Source organism: Takifugu flavidus, unplaced genomic scaffold, assembly GCF_003711565.1.
Source record: "Takifugu flavidus isolate HTHZ2018 unplaced genomic scaffold, ASM371156v2 ctg240, whole genome shotgun sequence".
Classification (NCBI taxonomy): domain Eukaryota; kingdom Metazoa; phylum Chordata; class Actinopteri; order Tetraodontiformes; family Tetraodontidae; genus Takifugu; species Takifugu flavidus.
Window position 1 is genome coordinate 6,453 of NW_026621900.1, and position 24,412 is coordinate 30,864.

The 24,412-nt window shown below is 48.3% G+C and overlaps 1 long non-coding RNA gene and 1 pseudogene across 1 annotated transcript; both read right to left on the reverse strand.

The window, feature by feature from the left end:
- Nucleotides 1–1,603: 1,603 nt before the first annotated feature.
- LOC130519891 (NACHT, LRR and PYD domains-containing protein 3-like) lies at nucleotides 1,604–23,717 on the reverse strand (annotated as a pseudogene).
- On the reverse strand, nucleotides 9,121–11,152 carry LOC130519894 (uncharacterized). The gene is made up of 3 exons (XR_008948520.1): nucleotides 10,971–11,152; nucleotides 10,061–10,222; nucleotides 9,121–9,283 (listed from the first exon to the last, which is right to left on the reverse strand). It is a non-coding gene; the product is annotated as an uncharacterized LOC130519894 (long non-coding RNA).
- Nucleotides 23,718–24,412: the final 695 nt, after the last annotated feature.

Genomic DNA, 24,412 nt, shown 5'->3' on the forward strand with positions numbered 1-24,412 from the left:
GTTAACATGCAAGTTCACCAGGAAACAGTTCATTAGTTAGGTGAATATGCAGCACACGTTCCTGCTAGAAGGTGACTTTAGTTGTTGGGGGACCTAAGGCTCCGCCCCATGGGGGGACCGTGGACGCCCTCACCGTGGGGGCGGAGCGGCACAGAGTGGCTCCTCTGGCAAAGGTTGATCCCCTGACAGTGAGGTCATGGAGGTGGGAGGTGCAGGAAGTGCGCCGTGCGCTACAGTGCACACTCGTGCAGCCATGTTCTATTGTGGGGGCACGACCTGATTTTTCTATTGATTCTCCTAACAGGAGCAGCCGTTGATCAATAGTCTAAATATCAATGGCCTGTTTCAGCCTGTGAAGCTGTTAATGATGCTGTGAGAGGAAGGAAGGCCTCACTGATGCATTTAGTTCTAACTATATATTCAGCCGTATATGTAGAATACTTCATCTTTACTGCACCAGAGCTACGATGGCTGAACATCTCAGACGTGCTCCACAATCCCACTGTGATCCAGTTTATTTCTGATTCCTGCTTCATTGGAATTGTGGTCAAAAATCCCGGACTGCTTTTGTGTCGTCTTTAGTCATGAGTCCGGTGCTGTTCTAGACCTTCACCCCCCCCCCCCCAGCATGGCCGTGATCAGCACTACAGTTAAAAACATAAATATTGGAATATCAGAAATGTCCTCTTGACAACATGCAGATGCTGTTTCCTCTTGTATTGTGATTCACCATGAGATTATTTTTAAGTCGAGGGCGACTCTGAAGATGCTTGTTTTTTAGAATACAGATTTATACTGATGATCACAGTTGTGTTATATGGTGCCTACAACATTTGCTCCACTAGATGGCAGCCTTTCCAGAGCTCTATGATTATTTAGCTGGCTGTGGAATAACATTCTAAACACCCCATAGTTCACGCTTGGACAATTCAAGACCCTTAAAATTGTATCTGAGTGAGAATTGACATTGCTTTTCTTATGTTGGATGTTAATTTTGTCTCTTCTCCGTTCTAAGCTCTCTGTCTCCTCTTGGGATCTATGTTACTGTTTACATCTGTGAGTTCTCGTGGTGATCATGAAGGATGAGGCCAACTTGGCTGAGTCGCTTTGGAAAAAGAGGTTTAATCTCACCAGGAAAATTAAAAATAAAGGACAAAGAGGTGTAGAAAAACAGCCAGTTTTCCTAGGATCACGTTGCTCTCTCCTGACAACCTGTGGAATCAGCAATAGGAAAGATGAGGTTGGTTGGACGGACGGGACCTTCATGATGAACATCCAGCAGGTCTAGAACTCATATTCAGGCCGTGAGCTCAACCCTCGTGTTTCTTCAGACGGAAGCTTCTCCTGCGGTCGAACACAAATGCACTGAGGAATCGGGCGAGAACCAAGACCATGAACCAAAGCCAAAGCCGGGGAACAGCGGTTCAGTGAATGTGGTTTTGAAGGTATAGAGGTGGACCGGGGTGTTGGTGGTGATTCTGTAGAAGGTCACAGTGCCAGCGGGGTAGTTCACATAGACGGCGACTCTCCGAGGATCAGTGGATGAGAAGGGGGGGAGGTCGACACTTTTGTCATCGTGGAGGACAGAGTAACCTCTGTCAGAACACAGAAGGCTCCAAGACTGCTGATTCCTTCCAAACCAGCTTTGGGGACGGCTTCCATGTCTCCGGATCTTTTTGTATGCCACAGAAATGTAAACCCGTCCTGTCCACTCCACCTCCCAGTAACAGCGACCAGTTAGGCTGTTGCTACACAGCAGCTGGGGACAGACCTCAAACCTCTCTGGATGGTCTGGATATGGTTGGTCCTCGGCCTCTATCCTCATCACCCTGTTGTTGGACACTTGGATTGACCTGTGGACGGTGTTGGTGTCCACGCTGAGCTCACAGTGATCTAAAGGGAGAGAGGAGGAACCAGGAACCAGCTCATGAAACACAACTGAGTCCACTAACTGCTGCTTTTTTCAGAGCGTGACGTGCTGACGCATCAAGTTGATCACTTACACTTCTTCACACACTCTTAAGTCTCTCTTTCCCACAATGGTCCAGTCTGGATTGGGAGAAGACACAGAGGAAATGAAATCCAAGGCAGGACAGAGGTTCAACAGATGCCACCTCAACCTTGAGCACTACGCTGTTCGTCCCTGACTTTGGGTCTGCCTGAACCGGTTTGCTCTTGATTCGGTTTGTGAACCTCAGAGCTGGATTTGTGACATCTCTCCATATGCCAACGTCATGGAGGAGAACTTTGCCTATTTCTCTCTAAGGATTCCCTCACAGGCAGTGGCTGCAGCCAGATGGTTGTGCTGGCATCACCTGATCTTTTTGTATCTCTGACGTGACCCTTTTATTCTCCCTTATGTGGGTTCTTGTAACCTGAAGGTCCAGAAAGCATCACATCTCTCTGCTCAGAGGTGGTTCAGATCTCACAATGTGCTGCTTGAACCACCGAACGTCTGGAAGGTCTCCATGCTCATCAATAAATAGTATCAGGTCTTCATTTTAGGGAGGGTGTTTGCATCTACCTGAGAACCTCCAGGCTCAACTCTGGATCCTCCAGAACAGCAGAGAGCTGCTTCGTTCCAACATCTCCAGGATGGTTGAAGCTCAGGTCCAGTTCTTTTAGATGGGTTGGGTTGGACCTCAACGCTGAGGCCAGAGAAGAACATCCTTCTGCTGTGATGAGACAGCCTGATAACCTGCATGCAAGCACATCCACCACACACACACACACACACACACACACACACACACACGCACACACACACACACACACACACACACATTGCTCACTAATTAACAGCTCATTTATGCAAAGTTCTGGGTCGTGTGTCGGGGCCTGGACCTGACTGGGGAGCGAAGCACAGGAACCAGAACCAGACTAAGTCATTTTAAAAGCTGTGGGAGTGAACAGTGGTCGGCTGGTCGGCATTTTTGGTAAAGATATTTCCTCTTTTTGGAAGATAACCAAAATTTCAAGCTGCCATTTAGAAAAACTGATGATGCTGATAAGGAGCACTAACCTGAGGATCTCCAGCCGGCAGTTTGGACTCTTCAGACCAACAGAGAGCTTGTTCAGCCCTGAATCCCTCAGGTCATTGTCACTCAGGTCCAGCTCTAGCAGACTAGAGGAGGAGGCCCTGAGGACGGGGGACAGAGCTTCACAACTCCTCTCCCTCAGATTGCAGTGACTCAACCTGAAAAAAGAATAGAAGAAGAAAGCAGGAAATCCTTCTGGTTCTCTCCTGCACAATCAGGGACGCAGGCTTATTTCTTTAGTTGACCTTTATGAGGACGGAAGGTGCAATGATACGGAATGAAATCAGTTCTTGGAGTAACTACTGCGACTGCCTAAAACGCTGCCAGATGTGATGCGTGTTGCTGAACACCTGCAGACACCTGCAGAACACCTGCAGAACACCTGCAGACACCTGCAGACACCTGCAGAACACCTGCAGACACCTGCAGAACACCTGCAGACACCTGCAGACACCTGCAGACACCTGCAGACACTTGCAGACACCTGCAGACACCTGCAGAACACCTGCAGACACCTGCAGAACACCTGCAGAACACCTGCAGACACCTGCAGACACTTGCAGACACTTGCAGACACCTGCAGAACACCTGCAGAACACCTGCAGACACCTGCAGACACCTGTAGAACACCTGCAGAACACCTGCAGACACCTGCAGACACCCGCAGACACCCGCAGAACACCCGCAGACACATGTAGAACACCCGCAGAACACCTGCAGACACCTGCAGACACCCGCAGAACACCTGCAGACACCCGCAGACACCTGCAGACACCTGCAGAACACCCGCAGACACCTGCAGAACATCTGCAGAACCCCTGCAGAACACTTACATGGCTTTTCTGCAGGCTGTGACCACTGGCAGCAGTCTCAGAAGAACCCACTCTGAAGCAGAGTATTTCTTCAGGTCAAACATCTCCAGGTCTTGTCCTGAGGACAGTAATATGAAGCCAAGAGCTGACCACTGAGCAGGGGAGAGACTTTCTGTTGTCAATCTTCCGGATCTGAGGTTCTGTTGAACCTCCTGGACCAGTGAACTATCGTTCAGCTCGTTCAGACAGTGGAACAGGTTGATGATTCTCTCTGAGGACAGATTCTCTACAATCTTCTCCTTGATGTAGCCAATGATTTCCTGATTGGGCTCTGAGCTGCCTTCACCGTTAATTAGACCTCGTAGAAGAGCCTGATTGGTCGGCAGAGAAAGACCCAAAAGGAACCGCAGGAACAGGTCCAGGTGTCCTTTTTCATTTTGCAAGGCCTCGTCCACCGCACACTGGTAAAAATCAGCCTGTTTGATTTTGGTGTTGGGCAGTTTAGAGCGTAAATAACGTAATGAGGTTGGTTTTTCTGGCAGTATGTTGGTGCCAAACTTGGTGAATTTCAAATGTACATGAAGAGCAGCGAGAAACTCCTGAACACTCAGATGGACAAAGCAGAACACCTCCTCCTTGAACAGTCCTCGCTCCCTTCTGAACATCTGCGTGAACACTCCTGAGTAGGCATCAGCCGACCCGACGGTGATGCCACAGTCTCTTAGATCGGACTCGTAGAAGATCACATTGCCTTTCTGCAGTTGTTTAAATGCCAGCTTTGCCAGAATTGGAATCATCTCACAGCTCTCTGGACTCCATTGTGGACCTTTCCCATCTCCTCTCTTGTTTTTCGGTGAGAACTGAACAACCAGGAAGGAGATGTACATCGCTGTGAGAGTCTTGGGCAGCTCTTCTCGCATCTTCAATACTTCCTCAAAAACCTTTGCAGTGACCCAGCAGAAGATTGGGATGTGACACATGATATGGAGGCTTCGAGATGCCTTGATGTGAGAGATGATCCTGCACGCCTGCTCCTTGTCCTTGAACTTCCTCCTAAAGTACTCTTCCTTCTGCTCGTTATTAAATCCTCGCACCTCTGTCCTCATGTCCACAAAATCCGGATGGATCTGATTGGCTGCCGCGGGCCTCGTGGTTATCCAGAGTCGAGCGGAGGGGAGAAGACTTCTGTTAATGAGGTTTGTGAGCAGGACCTCCACCGAGCACGGTGCCTTCACATCTATATCCGCCTCCTGGAATTTACCGGTTCTGGTGTCCATTTCTAGTTGGCTCTCATGCAGCCCATCCAAGATAAACAGAAGCTTGAATTTACAATTGTTAAAATTGGCGTCTCCTGATGACTGCAGAGCTGTAAAGATGCTGTTAAGAGCCTCTATTTGAATGGCCCTGGACTCTTGGATGCACTTATGAGTGAGTTGAGCCAAGGATAGGCGTGTCCCCCTCAACAGGTTCAGGTGGCGAAAGGTGAACGGCAATATGAGATGCACGTCTTGATTGGCTCGTTGTTCTGCCCAGTCCAACACAAACTTGCGGATTAGAAAGGTTTTGCCAATTCCTGCATTTCCGTTGGTCAGAACAGTTCTTATGGGTTTATATTCCCAGCTGGAGGTGTAAACAGGTCACTGGGACTAATGGGTTGTTCTGTGTCTGAAGGGTTCCCAACCATGTCAATCTGAGTGACCTCGTGCTGAGCATTGATGTGTATGTCGCCACCGGTGGTGACGTACAGCTGTGTGTAGACGTCGTCCAGCCGTTGCTCGTCTGCCTTCTCATCGCAGCCTTCCTGCACACACATAAACCTGCTCCTCAGGTTTGACTGAAGGTTTGATTGATAAGAGCCGATGGGGACGTGTTCACATGTGGGACCTTAAAGCAAAATATACATGCACATGTGTTAGTCGATATATTCAGCAGATATGAATATATTATATATTTATTCCAGAGTGCTTTGAGCTGATGTTTTACAGTTTATCTTCTTCTCAGGTCCAGTTGGGCTTCACATTTCAAAAAGACAAGAACAGCATCACTGGAGTAAAACAATTCCAAAAACTTAAGTAAAGAACTCAGAAGAGCTTTTAAAGCAGGTACGACTGGAATTCTTTCAGACTGACGCTGCAGCAATTTGCTGTTGATGCTGCTGTTGAGATCTGACGCTCAAAGTTTCAGACTGGATCAAGTTTCACTGATTCCAGATCAGGAAAAACAATGAAAGTGGTGGCGGGTCTCAGCAGGTCCGAAGGGTTGATCATGAGTTCTGAACTTGATAGGAGACAAACCTCCATTCCAAGAAAAGACGGTGCAGCTTCATCTGGAAGGATGGGTTAACCCTAACCCTAAGCATGCCTCCTCAGTCAGACCACTTCCTGTGTGTCTTGGTAACAGTTAACTCTAAATTTAGGACATTTTAATGACGTTAGTGGTTATGATGGTGCTTGGCTGCAGGCGGTGAAAACATCTCACGGCAGCACTTTGAAGCTCTCATCCATGCCTTTATTACACCTCTATCCATGCCTTTATTACACCTCTATCCATGCCTTTATTACACCTCTCATCCATGCCTTTATTACACCTCTATCCATGCCTTTATTACACCTCTGTCCATGCCTTTATTACACCTCTATCCATGCCTTTATTACACCTCTATCCATGCCTTTATTACACCTCTATCCATGCCTTCATAACACCTCTATCCATGCCTTTATTACACCTCTATCCATGCCTTAATTACACCTCTATCGATGCCTTAATTACACCTCTATCCATGCCTTTATTACACCTCTATCCATGCCTTTATTACACCTCTATCCATGCCTTTATTACACCTCTATCCATGCCTTTATTACACCTTTATCAATGCCTTTTTTACACCTCTATCCATGCCTTTATTACACCTCTATCCATGCCTTAATTACACCTCTATCGATGCCTTAATTACACCTCTATCCATGCCTTTATTACACCTCTATCCATGCCTTTATTACACCTCTATCCATGCCTTTATTACACCTCTATCCATGCCTTTATTACACCTTTATCAATGCCTTTTTTACACCTCTATCCATGCCTTTATCACACCTCTATCCATGCCTTTATTACACCTCTATCCATGCCTTTATTACACTTCCATCCATGCCTTTATTACACCTCTATCCATGCCTTTATTACACCTCTTTCCATGCCTTTATTCGACTCTATCCATGCCTTTATTACACCTCTATCCATGCCTTTATTACAGCATGGCCCGTCTGTCCTCTCCTGCCCGTTCCCATATTCTCCTACATAAATGCACATATTGCCGGTCTTGGTTTTCTCTGTCTTGCTGATCCTGGATTCGCTCCATCAGGACCCGGAGGATGAAGGTGGGCCACATCTCTGATGAGGACGTGTGAAGATGCACCTGGACCTGGTATATTACTGTTAATGCTGATGTGCTCTGTGCACGTGGCCTCTGCTGCACGTCTGCCCGTCCCAGGGAGACGGATCCCTCAGCTGTGGATCTCCTCCAGGTTTCTCCAGGTTTTTCCTGACCTGGTTTGAGGGCCTAAGGACGGAGGACGTCACACCTGTGCAGCCTGTAAAGTCCTCTGATGCAGCAATCTTGTGATTTTGGGCCTCAGGCGGCTGATCGGCTCCCGGAGGCACCAGAATCTCAGCAGAACCACCTGGAGTGCTGCTCCTAAATCATGAAGCCATCTGCCATCGGACGTTAGACACACTGTAAAAAAGAAAAAGTTGAGAAAACGTAAAATTTCAAGGCAACATGATGCAAGAGATTTTTGAGTTTTCTCAACTTTTGCCTACTGTTGTTGACTTAACTAAGGTTTTCAAGTTCTGACAAGAGTTCTGCTAACTTGGATCTTCTTGTTCACCTAATTAGGATAATCCTGGAAGGCTAACAAAGAAATTCTGGTTTCAATGCCATGTATTTCTGCCTTCCCCAAATGCAGATATTCATGTTGAATAAACATACAATTCTTACTCCAGTGAGTTGAAAATTTCCCTGTATAAATACAGGAAAATTTATGTTGCCGTCATTATATTTGAAAAATGCTCAATAGATAGATATTGAATAAAACAAAGCACAACTGAATGTTATCTGAAATCTTATTTATTTTGTTGAACAGTGCCTCAAGTACATTTCAGAATGTCATGGGTAGTTGTGTCAATTTCTGTAAAAAAGTATTGCCGGTTTCTTCAGAGACATTAAAATTGAAGTCCAGAACTAAAAAAGAAAAACAAAGTATGTGAAAAAAGTGTCCAGCAACATATAGTCATTCATGCACACACCCTGATTGTCTTGTAAAAGCTGAACTTAACCACTTGCACATTAAATAGAATAGTGCCACAAATGATCGGCTGTGTACCCAGACACTTAAGTTTTACATGGGCATAACTATGATGAACTAGTTAAAAGTTCCATCAATGAACAGGGAACTAACAGGTAAAACACCAGTGCTGCGCTTCATGTAAAGTGGACAACACTTCAACAAATCTTTTAAAATTGACAAAATCTCATGACAAAATCTCACCATATATTTAATTAATGACACAGTAGCTTTCACCCACCTACTTTTTTGATGAGTTTTGTACAAAAGCATTTTCTGCTACGGAACACCCACCAACGATGCCCAGCTGCTTCTCAGCAGACAAAAGGGAGTGAGAGTTATAGACAACTTCAATCCTCACCATAAAATTATCTGGACTGCACTGAGGAGGTGTATATTTCCATTCTGGATGAACTCATCCTTTAAAACATCTCATGGGAATTAGGAATTAGTTTTACTTGCGTTACTTTGTCTGAACTTACCAAGCACTTCAGGAGAACCTTTGTTGCATCTTCTCGGAGGAAAATGGGCAGGCGGATGTCTAAAGAGTATTCAGTGCAAAACAAGCATTTCAATTAGTATATACTATATGTAATTATTATATACATAATGTACTTAAACACAATGCAAAATCAGGACTCTTTTATAGTAATGAAGATAAAGGACAGGTCAGACCCAGCAACATGTAAAACTTAAAAAAAATACAACACTGCAACCATGTTAACAATTTTACTTCACTTTTACAAATTAAAATTCTGTTAAATCAAATACCGACATAAACACAAATAAGAACATAAAGCAATGATTGCTGCCATTCCTTTTTACTGACACACATCCACTAATGTGTTTTTGCTGAAGCTAACATCTTTTTCTGTTTCTCTTATGAGAGAAGTATATTCATACTCTTCTAAAAATGTCAGGCAGGAGCACTTCACTCACCTGTTCATTATCCAGGTCTTCCATCTTCTCACCAAGAGCTCCCTTCTTAGACCGCTACAGTTTCAGCAGGCCAGGCACTAATTTGTCAAGGGGATGCATTGAAAGTCCCCAGGAGGTCGTTGCTCGTGATCCGATGAAATTCTTCAGATATCTAAACAAGACAATCAACAAGATATTGCCATTTATTCAGCACAGAACATTCCTGGGTAGCCATCTTGTGCAGTCTGCCCCATGTTCAATGCCTGACCATGTGATCAACAGCAAAACCTACTTCAAAAAGCTCTTGTGAATATGTCTTTTGCACAGGAATGGAAATACCCTCCACAAAAAACAGTATCAATATGCAAACGCATATTATCATGTTACAGTGTTGCACCGAAATCTGTGACCAATCAGATTCTGTGACCTGCCTTAGTATTCTTTCCCTAACCATCTCAGTCTACAGAAGCCCTATTTCCACCAGGAAAAGAAAAAAAATCCATGCCAAGTCAAATTTATGAGATAAACTCCAAATTTGGTAGTTTTTCTCCGGGTGAAACTACTTTAAATTTGTCTCATAATGTCTTTTTATTTCACAATTTCGATTTAGCATGGGGATTCTTTTTTTCTTGTACAGGCAGAAATGGGCTTCCATAGGAGTGAAATGTTTAGGGTAAGAATATTAGGAAAGGTCAAAGAATCTAATGAGTCACAGATTTCGATGTAACACTGGCAAGAGAGTATGGCATTTGTAAACATGGACCATGGAACATAACAAAAACACTGGCATTGCACATTTCTGGAGTGGGTGTGGGGGGTGCAGTGTGTTGGAGGGGCCTTGAGTGGAGTGGTAGCGCAAGGTAGAATAAAGTTTGCCAATACAGCAAATACTGCACTTCTTCAATTATAGTCAATCTAGTATAATAACTTGTGCCTAGGACAGCCTCACCTCCTCAGAGGAAAACAGTGCAGGCCATCTCTCCTGGACCTCAGATACCATAGGTTGACACTCCACCACCTCTCTCCGCCTGAGGGAAAAGGTCAGCGCCATCTTCTGCTGGATGACTGTCACGTTTTTGTTTCTTCTTCATTTCATCGACCAGAGCAATAACTATGAAAAAATTAATACTATCTGTAATTTGACATCAACAACACACAATTATTCCTCAAATATTCTGTCTCCTTCCCCATTATGTAAAAAGCTCTGAAAATGTAGCAATCTTATAACAAAGCATGAAGCACAACTTTAAATTGTTGTATGTAACAGTTGTATGTAACAGTTAACTTACAGTAATTAAGGACATTAGACAGTGTCACACCAGCTGTCAAACTGTCAAGTTAGCTTTATACATTACTGTAAAGTAACAGTGCAGCACCGGATAAACGGTGTCTATTGAACAAAAGAAAAACAACGTTAGCTAATAAGCAAGTTACTGACATCAGCGTCGTATAATTGGCGCACATGTCTGCCATACACCGACCCATGAAAGCGTGTGCACGAGGACGCCTGCCTGCACCCGCGTAGCTTACATGGGCGGGAGTTTGTTGGTCATGTTAACATCATGTCTCCACACAAGGATAACATTAAAACCGATTACAAAACGAGTAATAAGCTAATAAGCTTTACCACGGCCGACGTGCAGTAAAGATGAGATACCGTCATTTAGTGATGAAAGTCTGTATCTGAATTTCAGACGTGATTAACATTAAACAGTATCAAACATTACTTGTTGCGGGGGTCGAACGAGCTGGGCCGATGCTCTGTAATAAAACCTTAGCATAGAAGTAGGTGAAGGGCTGGAAATGTCGTTAGGCGCTTGTAGAAAACGCTAACAACATACTTAAGCTAATTAGCTTACCTGCTAGGGCAAAATGGTCGTCAGCTCCCGCTTCTGTCCAGAAAATGTCCAAGCACTGCTTTGGCCACGTTTGGTCAAGTTTTCTTGGGGGGGGGGGGGGGGGGGGGGGGGGTCACACGTCTTAGGTCTGCTCAGGTCCGTTTGGTCGTCAGTGAATTCAAACTTGTTCAGGCCATGTGCGCATGCGCACATCAGTCATCTATGGGGTTTCCCACTGGTTCCCAACTTAACTCAAAAATTCTACTCAAAACTTGATAATCTTTATTGTGCTGCTTATAAAATCTTAGTTAGGACAACAATGAGAGAAATGTGTTGGGCACACAAGTTTTTGTAGGTTGTAAATGGAAAGCTTTATTTCTGAGTCAGTTTAATTTGAAAACATTTATTAAATCAACAATTACTAGTTATCGTTTTTACAGTGCAGCCCCCTTTACTCCACATCTTTAAAAGCCATCTCAAAATGCACCTTGGTCCGGCTATGAGACTTTGATCCTGCTTTTATTGTTTGTGTCGTTTTTCTTCCGTGTTTTTTTATAATTATTTTATCTGAGCTGCTTTATAATTGTAACGGTTGTTTTTAAAGTGCTTTATGAATATATCATCATGAAACAACTCTGGAATTCTCTGAAACATTTTAGTGTAAAGATGTTTTACCCGACGTGTTTTGAGCTTTCTGTTCTCCGTTCAGCACTTTATTCTCAGCAACACTGATAACGAACTAGAGAAACAGTTTAACCTTTAACCTCTCCTGTATTAAAGGCTTTAGAACAGAAACTGACCTTCTGGATCTGAACTGACAGCTGAAAGATTTTGCAGAATGTCGTTCCGAGGTATCTTCTCTAAAATCTTCTTGGTGACTTCCACGGCTCCTTGATCTTTGTAAGCCTTCACCATCAAATCCACAACGACCGTCCTCTCTCTGGTCTCTAGTTGGTAGTTTTTAACCGGGTTGAAGCCTCCCATGATTCCAGGATCTTTCAGGTAAAATTTGAATTTATTGAATTCTTCCTCAGTTAAATCCTCCAGAACATTCAGTAGGATCTCTTGGGCCATTGTAGCGTCCTGCTGGCAGTAGACCTGCAATCAAGTGAGTGAAGGAACATTTCAGGAGTGAACTTTGCACCTTCTCTTCAGAGCCTCCGTCACCAAACACCATCGTACAGGAGATGGTTTAAAGGTTGAATGAGTCATTTACGATGGTCCAAAGTTGGTTGTCAGTAACGGGACATGAAAGGAGGGAGGGAGGGAGGGAGGGGGGAGAGAAGGAGGGAGAGGAAGGGAGGGAGGGAGGGAGAGAGAGGAAGGAAGGGAGGAAGAGAGAGAGGGAGGAAGGAGAGGAAGGGAGGGAGGGAGGGAGGGAGAGAGGAAGGGAGGGAGGGAGGGAGAGGAAGGGAGAGAAGGAGGGAGAGGAAGCAAGGGAGGAAGGGAGGAAGAGAGAGAGGGAGGAGGGAGGGAGGGAGAGGAAGGAAGGGAGGAAGAGAGAGAGGGAGGGAGGGAGGGAGAAAGGGAGGGAGGAAGGAGAGGGAGGGAGGGACGGAGAGAGGGAGGGAGGGAGGGAGGGAGAGAGGAAGGAGAGGGAGGGAGGAAGGAGAGGGAGGGAGGGACGGAGAGAGGGTGAGGGAGGGAGAGGAAGGGAGAGAGGGAGGGAGGAAGGGAAGGAGGGAGGAAGGAGAGGAAGGGAGGAAGAAAGAAAGTTTAATAAAGCAGAATTCATTGGTTTCTTGGCTAATATTGCATCACTCTGTGTACTAGGGTTCTGCAGCAGAACAACATCTGTGGCGTATGGAAGGGCCTGAAGACCATCTCGGGCTTCAAGGAGCAGAAGTCCCAACCTGTGGGTGACCGGGGGTGGGCTAACGACCTGAACTTGTTTTTCAATAGATTTGATCAGGTACCCACCCCTCCCCCAGCCCAGTCTCCTCTGCTGCTACCCCAGCCACTGTCTGTGCCCCCAATAGACTGTTCCTCCTGTCCCCCCTCCCCCTCTCTCATGACCGTCAGCTCGCACATACCTGACACTTCACACCCTGGCCCATGCCCCCCCCCCCCCCCCCCCCCCCCCACCAACACCTCCCTGCTCCAGCCTGTCCCTCACATCACACCAGGTGAGGAAGGCCTGAAGAAGAACAGGGCCAGGAAAGCGACAGGTCCGGATGGCATCAGCTCCAGGCTCCTGAAGTCCTGCACAGACCAGCTGTATGGGATCTTCAGTCACACGTTCAACCTGAGCCTGAGGCTGGGCCACAGCTGTGGAAGACGTCCTGCATCGTCCCAGTGCCGAAGACACCGCACCCCAAGGAGCTCAACAGCTACAGGCCGGTGGCTCTGACGTCTCATCTGATGAAGACGCTGGAGAGACTCGTCCTCGATCACCTGCGCCCACTGGTGAGCTCCTTCATGGACCCGCTGCAGTTCGCCTACCAGCCAAGCAACGGGGTGGACGATGCCGTCATCTACCTCCTCCACACCTCCCTCACTCACCTGGAGAAGGCTGGAAGCACTGTGAGGATCATGTTTTTTGATTTCTCCAGTGCATTCAACACCATCCAGCCCAGGCTGCTGGGGGACAAGCTGCAGGTAGCTGGGGTGGATCACCACCTCACAACATGGATCCTGGACCACCTCACCAAGGGCTCCAGACCGGCTCCTCTGCAGCACCGGTGTCCCGCAGGGAACAGTTCTGGCTCCTTTCCTGTTCACCCTCTACACCGCGGACTTTTCACACAGTACATCTTCATGTCACCTCCAGAAGTTCTCTGACGACTCTGCTGCTGTCGGCCTCATCACGGACGGGGACGATACGGAGTACAGAGGACTTATTCAGGACTTTGTGGACTGGAGCCTGCGGAACAACCTCCAGATCAACGCTGGCAAAACCAAGGAGCTGGTGGTGGATCTCCGCAGGCGTAACAACCTCCCGCCTGCACCAGTGAACATCCTGGGAACGGATGTTGACGTGGTGGAGTCCTACAAGTACCTGGGTGTTCACCTAAACAATAACCTGGACTGGACACACAACACAGACGCCCTGGTCAAGAAGGGCAACAGCAGACTGTTCCTGCTCAGGAGGCTGAGGTCTTTTGGAGTGCAGGGACCCCTCCTGAGGACTTTCTATGACTCTGTGGTGGGATCAGCCATCTTCTATGGGATGGTCTGCTGGTCCAGTAACATCACAGACAGGGACAGGAAGAGGACGGACAGACTGGTGAGAAGGGCCAGCTCTGTCCTGGGATGTCCCCTGGACTTGGTGGAGATGGTGGGAAACGGGAGGATGATGGCTAAGCTGTCCTCCATGTTGGACAACACGTCCCCCCCCTACAGGACACCCTGGCAGCACTGGGCAGCTCCTTCAGTGAGCAGCTGCTCCACCCTCGCTGGGTGAAGGAGAGGTATCGCAGATTTTTCCTGCCGGCTGCTGTCAGACTGCACAATAAACATAACGATGCTAGCACAATCTGAATATTATATATTCTGATATGTATATTGTATTCACCCTCTGTACCTGTACAGGTACACAGAGGCCGAGTATCCATTTATCTGGATTATTGTAAATATACATCCTCTTTGTATATTCCAAATCCTGTTCTATTCGATTTTATCTTATTTTTCTCTGCTCTGCTGTTGTTGCACTGTAAATTTCCCCGTGTGGGACAATAAAGGATCTGAATCTGAATCTGAATCTTAACCAGGGTCAACTAGACCCAGGGTCAACCTAAGGTTAACCGGGGCTAACTAGTCCCGGGGTTAAACAGTCCTAGGGTTAAGTAGCCCCAGGTTTAACTAGTCCCGGGGTTAACTAGCCCCAGGGTCAACTAGTCCCAGGGTTGACCCAGGGTTAACCCGTGTCAACCCAGGGTTAACCAGTCCCAAAGTTAACCAGCCCCAGGGTTAACTAGCCCCAGGGTTAACCAGTCCCAGGGTTAACCAGCCCAAGGGTTAACCAGCCCCAGGGTTAACGAGTCCCAGGGTTAACCAGTCCCAGGGTTAACCAGCCCCAGGGTTAACTAGCCCCAGGGTTAACCAGTCCCAAAGTTAACAAGCCCCAGGGTTAACCAGTCCCAGGGTTAACCAGCCCCAGGGTCAACTAGTCCCAGGGTTGACCAGGGTTAACCCGTGTCAACCCAGGGTTAACCAGTCCCAAAGTTAACCAGCCCCAGGGTTAACTAGCCCCAGGGTTAACCAGTCCCAGGGTTAACCAGCCCCAGGGTCAACTAGTCCCAGGGTTGAACCAGTGTTAACCAGTGTCAACCCAGGGTTAACCAGTCCCAAAGTTAACCAGCCCCAGGGTTATCCAGCCCCAGGGTTAACTAGCCCCAGGGTTAACCAGTCCCAAAGTTAACCAGCCCCAGGGTTAACCAGTCCCAAGGTTAACCAGCCCCAGGGTTAACTAGCCCCAGGGTTAACTAGTCCCAGGGTTAACCAGTCCCAGGGTTAACAGTCTAAAAACATGAACGTTGGTTGATTGGAGACCACAAAGATGAAGTGTTGCTGCACCACTGCCAATAAACCGTTAGTTCAACTGGCCAAAGCAACTAACAACTTTTCTTAACTAAAACTAAACTAAAACCTTGATATCCTCCTTTGATGGAAAAATACAAATATTTCGTTGTTCATTTGAAGCGCTGCATCAGGGTTAACGCTGCACTTCTAGAGGGTTCCAATGACCCGGTTTGACCTTTGACCTGTGGCCAGACTTACATCTCAGTCGCTGTGGGGAGGGGTGGGGGGGGTTAGAACATGCTCACCTCCCAAAGGTGCTGCGTTGAGCCGCCTGCGTCATGGCGACCAGCGTGTTGGTGACGGCGGTGCCCATGTTGGTGCCCATGATGACGGGGATGGCCAGCTCCACCGTCAGTACTGCCAGAGCACATTCTTACTCACTGACATCACCTGTGTGGGGGGTGGGGGGGGTGGGGGGGGGTCATACTCACGTCCAGAGGAGCCCATGCTGACGACGATGGAGGAGGAGGTGGACGAGCTCTGGACCAGCAGCGTGACCAGGATGCCCATCACCAGTCCGGCCACTGGGTTGGACAGGACCCAGCTGTCCTGGAAGATGTTCCCTGCTGCTTTACCTGGATGTGTTCAACCAAAGGTGGTTCAGGTGGAGCCTCCTGAGGCAGCAGCACCTGCGCTGGATGGTCCAGGCCTACAGAGCGTCCCCGTGAGACCCCAGACGCTCGGGAGAACCGTGGTTACCTCCGATGAGCTGGAAAGCAGAGGTGAGGACGTCGAGGGAGCAGATGAAGACGTAGAGGAAGGCGAGCAGCAGGAGCAGCTTCCCCGCCGAGCGGGACGCCCGCAACACTTTACCCAGAGGATCCAAAGCTGAGCAGAACCAGCAAAGGTTGAAGAAGAAAGATCATCTGGTTTTAAATTCTCTTTCCTGGATCAGTGTAAAGATTTAGCGTTAGCAGTGAAACAGGGGCACAATTCCAGATCTTGAGATTTAAGGAATAGTCCTGGAATAGCTGATTATTAATAGGTTCACGGTGGTCCTTCAGCTGGATTATTATGGGGTTCTGTCCTCAGATTACAACTATTGAGTATGAAAGGGAGGAAAGTTCCTGTAAAAGAAAGTGATGATTACGTCCTTTGTTTTGGGGCATAAATTCTTCTTTATTAAGAAGAATTGTGGGTCACCCTGGAAAGTTTTGGAAATGCTGGAAATGCACGTTGTTACGATTCCGTAGTCGGATCCCTGAAAACACCTGTGCAGGTTACAAGTGATACCTGACCAGGGGACACCAGCGTCCTGCAGCTCTGGGACGTCCCACCGGTCGGACTCCTGCGTCTCAGCTTCCATCAACACCACAGTGGAGCGCAGACTGAGGACAGCTAACACACACACACACACACCACACACACACAACACACACACACACACACACACACACAACACACACACACAACACACACACACCACACCACACACACACACACACACACACACACACACACACACACACGTCATGCTTCACTTCAATGGGATGAAAATGAGTTTAAAACAGACTGATTTCTATTTCTTAATAAATACCGTCGGTTGTCTCAGTGTCACTTTGTTGGGGGGCAGAAAATGTCTGAAAGGAACAAACAGAAACATCAATTTGATATTGATGTTAGAATGTACAGCACAAACACACACACACTCACACACACACCACTCACATTCACACACACTCACACACACACACACACACACACACCACTCACATTCACACACTAACTCACACACACACCACTCACACTCACACACACACCACTCACACACACTCACACACCACACACACCACTCACATTCACACACTAACTCACACTCACACACACACCACTCACATTCACACACTAACTCACACTCACACTGGTAAAAAAACAGCCTGTTTGATTTTGGTGTTGGGCAGTTTAAAGGGTACATAATATAATAAGGTTGTTTTTTCTGACAGTATGTTGGTGCCAGACTTGGTGAATGTCAAATGTGCATGAAGAGCAGCGAGAAACTCCTGAACACTCAGATGGGCAAAGCAGAACACCTCCTCCTTGAACAGTCCTCGCTCCCTTCTGAACATCTGCGTGAACACTCCTGAGTAGGCATCAGCCGACCTGACGGTGATGCCACAGACTCTTAGATCGGACTCGTAGAAGATCACATTGCCTTTCTGCAGTTGTTCAAATGCCAGCTTTGCCAGAATTGGAATCATCTTACAGCTCTCCGGACTCCATTGTGGAGCTTTCCCGTCTCCTCTCTTGTTTTTCGGTGTGGACTGAACAACCAGGAAGGAGATGTACATCGCTGTGAGAGTCTTGGGCAGCTGTTCTTGCGTCTTCAACACATCCTCAAAAACCTTTGCAGTGACCCAGCAGAAGATTGGGATGTGACACATGATATGGAGGCTTCGAGATGCCTTGATGTGAGAGATGATCCTGCACGCCTGCTCCTCGTCCTTGAACTTCCTCCTAAAGTACTCTTCCTTCTGCACGTCAGTAAACCCTCGCACCTCTGTCCTCATGTCCACAAAATCCGGATGGATCTGATTGGCTGCCGCGGGCCTCGTGGTTATCCAGAGTCGAGCGGAGGGGAGAAGACTTCTGTTAATGAGGTTTGTGAGCAGGACCTCCACCGAGCACGGTGCCTTCACATCTATATCCGCCTTCTGGAATTCATTGGTTTCGGTGTCCATTTCTAGTTGGCTCTCATCCAGCCCATCCAAGATAAACAGAAGCTTGAATTTACAACTGTCAAAATTGGCGTCTCCTGATGACTGCAGAGCTGTAAAGATGCTGTTAAGAGCCTCTATTTGAATGGCCCTGAACTCTTGGATGCACTCATGAGTGAGTTCAGCCAAGGATCGGCATCTCCCCCTCAACAGGTTCAGGTGGCGAAAGGTGAACAGCAATATGAGATGCACGTCTTGATTGGCTCGTTGTTCTGCCCAATCCAACACAAACTTGCGGATTAGAAAGGTTTTGCCAATTCCTGCATTTCCGCTGGTCAGAACAGTTCTTATGGGTTTATATTTCCCAGCTGGAGGTGTAAACAGGTCACTGGGACTAATGGGTTGTTCTGTGTCTGAAGGGTTCCCAACCATGTCAATCTGAGTGACCTCGTGCTGAGCATTGATGTGTATGTCGCCACCGGTGGTGACGTACAGCTGTGTGTAGACGTCGTCCAGCCGTTGCTCGTCTGCCTTCTCATCGCAGCCTTCCTGCACACACATAAACTTGCTCCTCAGGTTTGACTGAAGCTTTGATTGATAAGAGCCGATGGGGACGTGTTCACATGTGGGACCTTAAAGCAAAATATACATGCACATGTGTTAGTCGATATATTCAGCAGATATGAATATATTATATATTTATTCCAGAGTGCTTTGAGCTGATGTTTTACAGTTTATCTTCTTCTCAGGTCCAGTTGGAGCTCACATTTCAAAAAGACAAGAACAGCATCACTGGAGTAAAACAATCCCAAAAACTTAAGTAAAGAACTCAGAAGAGCATTTAAAGCAGGTACGACTGGAATTCTTTCAGACTGACGCTGCAGCAATTTGCTGTTGATGCTGCTGTTGAGATCTGACGCTCAAAGTTTCAGACTGGATCAAGTTTCACTGATTCCAGATCAGGAAAAACAATGAAAGTGGTGGCGGGTCTCAGCAGGTCCGAAGGGTTGATCATGAGTTCTGAACTTGATAGGAGACAAACCTCCATTCTAAGAAAAGATGGTGCAGCTTCATCTGGAAGGATGGGTTAACCCTAACCCTAAGCATGCCTCCTCAGTCAGACCACTTCCTGTGTGTCCTGGTAACAGTTAACTCTAAATTTATGACATTTTAATGACGTTAGTGGTTATGATGGTGCTTGGCTGCAGGCGGTGAAAACATCTCACGGCTGCACTTTGAAGCTCTCATCCATGCCTTAATTACACCTCTATCCATGCCTTTATTACACCTCTATCAGCTGGATTACTGTAAAGCACCATTAACGTGCCCCGCCCGTCTGTAGTCTCCTGCCCGTTCCCATATTCTCAGCCTCAGGGTGGCTGATCGGCTCCCGGAGGCACCAGAATCTCAGCAGAACCACCTGGAGTGCTGCTCCTAAATCATGAAGCCATCTGCCATCGGACGTTAGACAGCCCCCTTTACTCCACATTTTTAAAAGCCCTCTTAAAATGCACCATTTTCCAGCTATGAGACTTTGATCCTGCTTTTATTGTGTTGTTTTTCTTCCGTGTTCTTTTATACCTTTATACCTACCTATTTTTATCTGAGCTACTTTATAATTCTAATGATTGTTTTGTCAACTGATCACCACCTGGTGGTGAGTTGGCTCCGATGGTGGGGAAGGATGCCGGACAGATGCCAACCCAAACGTATTGTGAGGGTCTGCTGGGAACGCCTGGCGGAGTCTCCTATCAGAAGGAGCTTCAACTCACACCTCCGGGAGAGCTTTGACCATGTCCCGGGGGAGGCGGAGGACATTGAGTCCGAATGGACCATGTTCCGTGCCTCCATTGTTGAGGCGGCTGACCGGTGCTGTGGCCGCAAGGTGGTTGGTGCCTGTGGTGGCGGTAATGCCCGAACCCGCTGGTGGACACCAGCGGTGAGGGATGCCGTCAGGCGTATCAGGCCTTACTGGCCTGTGGGACTCCTGAGGAGGCAGATAGGTACCGGCAGGCCAAACAGAGCGCAGCTACGGCTACGGGCATGGGAAGAGTTCAGTGAGGCCACAGAGAACGACTTCTGGACGGCTTCGAAAAGGTTCTGGATCACCATCCGGCGTCTGAGGAGGGGGAAGCAGTGCACTGTCAACGCTGTAAAGTGGCGATGGTGTGCTGCTGACCTCAACTCGGGATGTTGTGGATCGGTGGAAGGAATACTTCGAGGACCTCCTTAATCCCACCAACGCGCCTTCCAATGAGGAAGTAGGGCCTGGGGACCTGGGGACAGGCTCTCGTATCTCCGAGGCTGAAGTTGCCGAGGTAGTCAAAAAAACTCCTCAGTGGCAGGGCCCCGGGGGTGGATGAGATCCTCTCGGAGTTCCTTAAGGCTCTGGATGTTGTAGGGCTGTCGTGGTTGACTCGACTCTGCCACATCGTGTGGACATCGGGGGCGGTGCCGCTGGATTGGCAGACTGGGGTGGTAGTCCATCTTTTTAAGAAGGGGACTGGAGGGTGTGTTCCAACTATAGGGGGATCACACTCCTCAGCCTCCCTGGTAAGGTCTATTCAGGGGTACTGGAGAGGAGGGTCCACCGGATAGTCGAACCTCAGACTCAGGAGGAGCAATGTGGTTTTCGTCCTGGGTGTGGAACAGTGGACCAGCGCTACACCCTCAGCAGGGTCCTCGAGGGTGCATGGGAGTTTGCCCAACCAGTCCACATGTGTTTTGTGGACTTGGAGAAAGCATTCGACCGTGTCCCTTTGGGGGTCCTGTGGGGGGTCCTCCGCGAGTATGGGGTGTCGGGCCCCCTGATACGGGCCGTCCGCTCCCTGTATGATCGGTGACATAGTTTGGTCCGCATTGCTGGCAGTAAGTCAAACTCGTTTCCGGTGAGGGTTGGTCTCCGCCAGGGCTGCCCTTTGTCACCGATTCTGTTCATAACTTTTATGGACAGAATTTCTAGGTGCAGTCATGGTGTTGAGGGGGTCCGGCTTGGTGACCTCAGAATCGGGTCTCTGCTTTTTGCAGATGATGTGGTCCTGTTGGCGTCATTGGCCCGTGACCTCCAACGATCTCTGGATCAGTTCGCCGCCGAGAGTGAAGTGGTTGGGATGAGAATCAGCACCTCCAAATCTGAGGCCATGGTTCTGAACCGGAAAAAGGTGGAGTGCCTCCTCCGGGTCAAGGAGGAGATCCTGCCCCAAGTGGAGGAGTTTAAGTACCTCAGGGTCTTGTTCACGAGTGAGGGAAGAATGGAGCAGGAGATCAACAGGCGGATCGGTGCGGCGTCAGCAGTAATGCGGACTCTGCACCGGTCCGTAGTGGTGAAGAGAGAGCTGAGCCGAAAGGCGAAGCTCTCGATTTACTGCAGAACACCTGCAGAACACTTACACGGCTTTTGTGCAGGCTGTGACCACTGGCAGCAGCCTCAGAAGAACCCTCTCTGAAGCAGAGTATTTCTTCAGGTCAAACATCTCCAGGTCTTGTCCTGAGGACAGTAATATGAAGCCAAGAGCTGACCACTGAGCAGGGGAGAGACTTTCTGTTGTCAATCTTCTGGATCTGAGGTTCTGTTGAACCTCCTGGACCAGTGAACTATCGTTCAGCTCGTTCAGACAGTGGAACAGGTTGATGATTCTCTCTGAGGACAGATTCTCTCCAATCTTCCTCTTGATGTAGCCAATGATTTCCTGATTGGGCTCTGAGCTGCCTTCACCGTAAATTAGACCTCGTAGATGCGGACTCTGCACCGGTCCGTAGTGGAGCTGAGCCAAAAGGCGAAGCTCTCGATTTACCGGTCGATCTTCGTTCCTACCCTCACCTATGGTCATGAGCTTTGGGTAATGACCGAAAGAACAAGATCACGGGTACAAGCGGCCCAAATGAGCTTCCTCCGTAGGGTGGCTGGGCTCTCCCCTAGAGAGGGTGAGAAGCTCTGCCATCCGGGAGAAGCTCGGAGTAGAGCCGCTGTTCCTCCACGTTGAGAGGAGCCAGATGAGGTGGCTTGGGCATCTAGTTAGGATGCCCCCTGGACGCCTCCCTGGTGAGGTGTTCAGGGCTCAGTTAAATCCTCCAGAACATTCAGCAGGGTCTCTTGGGCCATTGTAGTGTCCTGCTGGCAGTAGACCTGCAATCAAGTGAGTGAAGGAACATTTCAGGAGTGAACTTTGCACCTTCTCTTTAGAGCCTCCGTCACCAAACACCATCGCACAGGAGATGGTTTAAAGGTTGAATGAGTCATTTACGATGGTCCAAAGTTGGTTGTCAGTAACGGGACAGGAAATCAGACAGAGAGAGGAGCAACGATAGTTGTGGGGGAGCAGATCACAGAAAGCTGTTTTGATCATTTTCTGGATGAACCTACATCAACCTTCTCTCTCAAAGCTGCTTTAGTCACATGGGGCCCAAACGCACCTCCCAAATGTGAGACCCCTTAACTCTGAACTCTTTGATTTGAAATGGCAACTAACTTGAATTGGTTTAGTTGGCTGATGGAACTGCTCCAAAGTGACATTTGACAGGCCAACGACCGGGACTGGGACAGCCCATATTACCCATATTAGTAATGTGGACCAACGAAAGGGGACAAAAGGCCAAAGTTTCAGAATCAGCCTAAAGAAACATATGACAGAAGACATCAAAGACTTTAGGAACAAAGGCAGCGCATGTGCCATCGAGCTGCATCTTTCCAGGGTCGTGATTAGTAGCAGGTTATGATACAGTAGCACAGATCATCAAAGAACACGAGCACGTTGTCTAGAATCAAAGAAAAGAACAAAGCTGCATGAAACAGTTGTGATCAGGGCGACTCAAGTAGTTCTGAGGAATCTGGAGACAAGGCGGCATTGTTGATGACAAACAAACAACAAAACATCGATCTGATATTGGTATTAGAATGTACAGCACACACACACACACACACACACACACACACACACACACACACACACACACTCACTCACACACACATACACACACACACACACCACTCATACACTCACTCACACACACACACACACACCACTCATACACTCACTCCACACACACACACACACTCACACACTCAACACACACACAGACACCACACACACACACTCACACACTCACTCACACACACACACACCACTCATACACTCACACACTCACTCACACACTCACTCACACACACACACACTAGGATATCGATCACTCGAGGGTCCAGCAGCAGTAAAATTCCACCACCATGACCCAAACACACTCCGCTCTGCCGTCGACAGTTTGAACAGCTTCATATCGCCGTCGGCGCCACCCTGAATGAAACGGTTCCGTTCTAGAGCGACGACACCAAGACGGTTACCTGAGGCAGGTGTAGCGGATCCATGCTGTCGGGTCACCTGTTCTTCAGCCCGATCAAGGCTGTGGAGGACACAGTGGTGACACTGGTCACATCACCAGGTGTCTCACACAGAAACTCTTCAAAGCCATCACAGATGTTCACGCTCCGCTCTAGACGGGACGGCGTGCCCTCACCATGGGGGCGGAGCGGCACAGCGTTGAGACGGGTGGAGGCTGCAGACCGTGGACGCCCTCACCATGGGGCGGAACGGCACAGCGTTGAGACGGGTGGAGCTGCAGACCGCGGACGCCATCACCGTGGGGGCGGAACGGCACAGCGTTGAGACGGGTGGAGGCTGCAGACCGCGGATGCCCTCACCGGGGGCGGAGCGGCACGCGTTGAGACGGGTGGAGGCCGCAGACTGTGGACGCCCTCACCATGGGGGCGGAGCGGCACAGCGTTGACGACCTGATTTTTCTATTGATTCTCCTAATAGGAGCAGCCGTTGATCAATAGTCTAAATATCAATGGCCTGTTTCAGCCTGTGAAGCTGTTAATGATGCTGTGAGAGGAAGGAAGGCCTCACTGATGCATTTAGTTCTAACTATATATTCAGCCGTATATGTAGAATACTTCATCTTTACTGCACCAGAGCTACGATGGCTGAACATCTCAGACGTGCTCCACAATCCCACTGTGATCCAGTTTATTTCTGATTCCTGCTTCATTGGAATTGTGGTCAAAAATCCCGGACTGCTTTTGTGTCGTCTTTAGTCACGAGTCCGATGTTGTTCTAGACCTTCACCCCCCCCCCCCCCCCCCCCCCCCCCAGCATGGCCGTGATCAGCACGACAGTTAAAAACATAAATATTGGAATATCAGAAATGTCCTCTTGACAACATGCAGATGCTGTTTCCTCTTGTATTGTGATTCACCATGAGATTATTTTTAAGTCGAGGGCGACTCTGAAGATG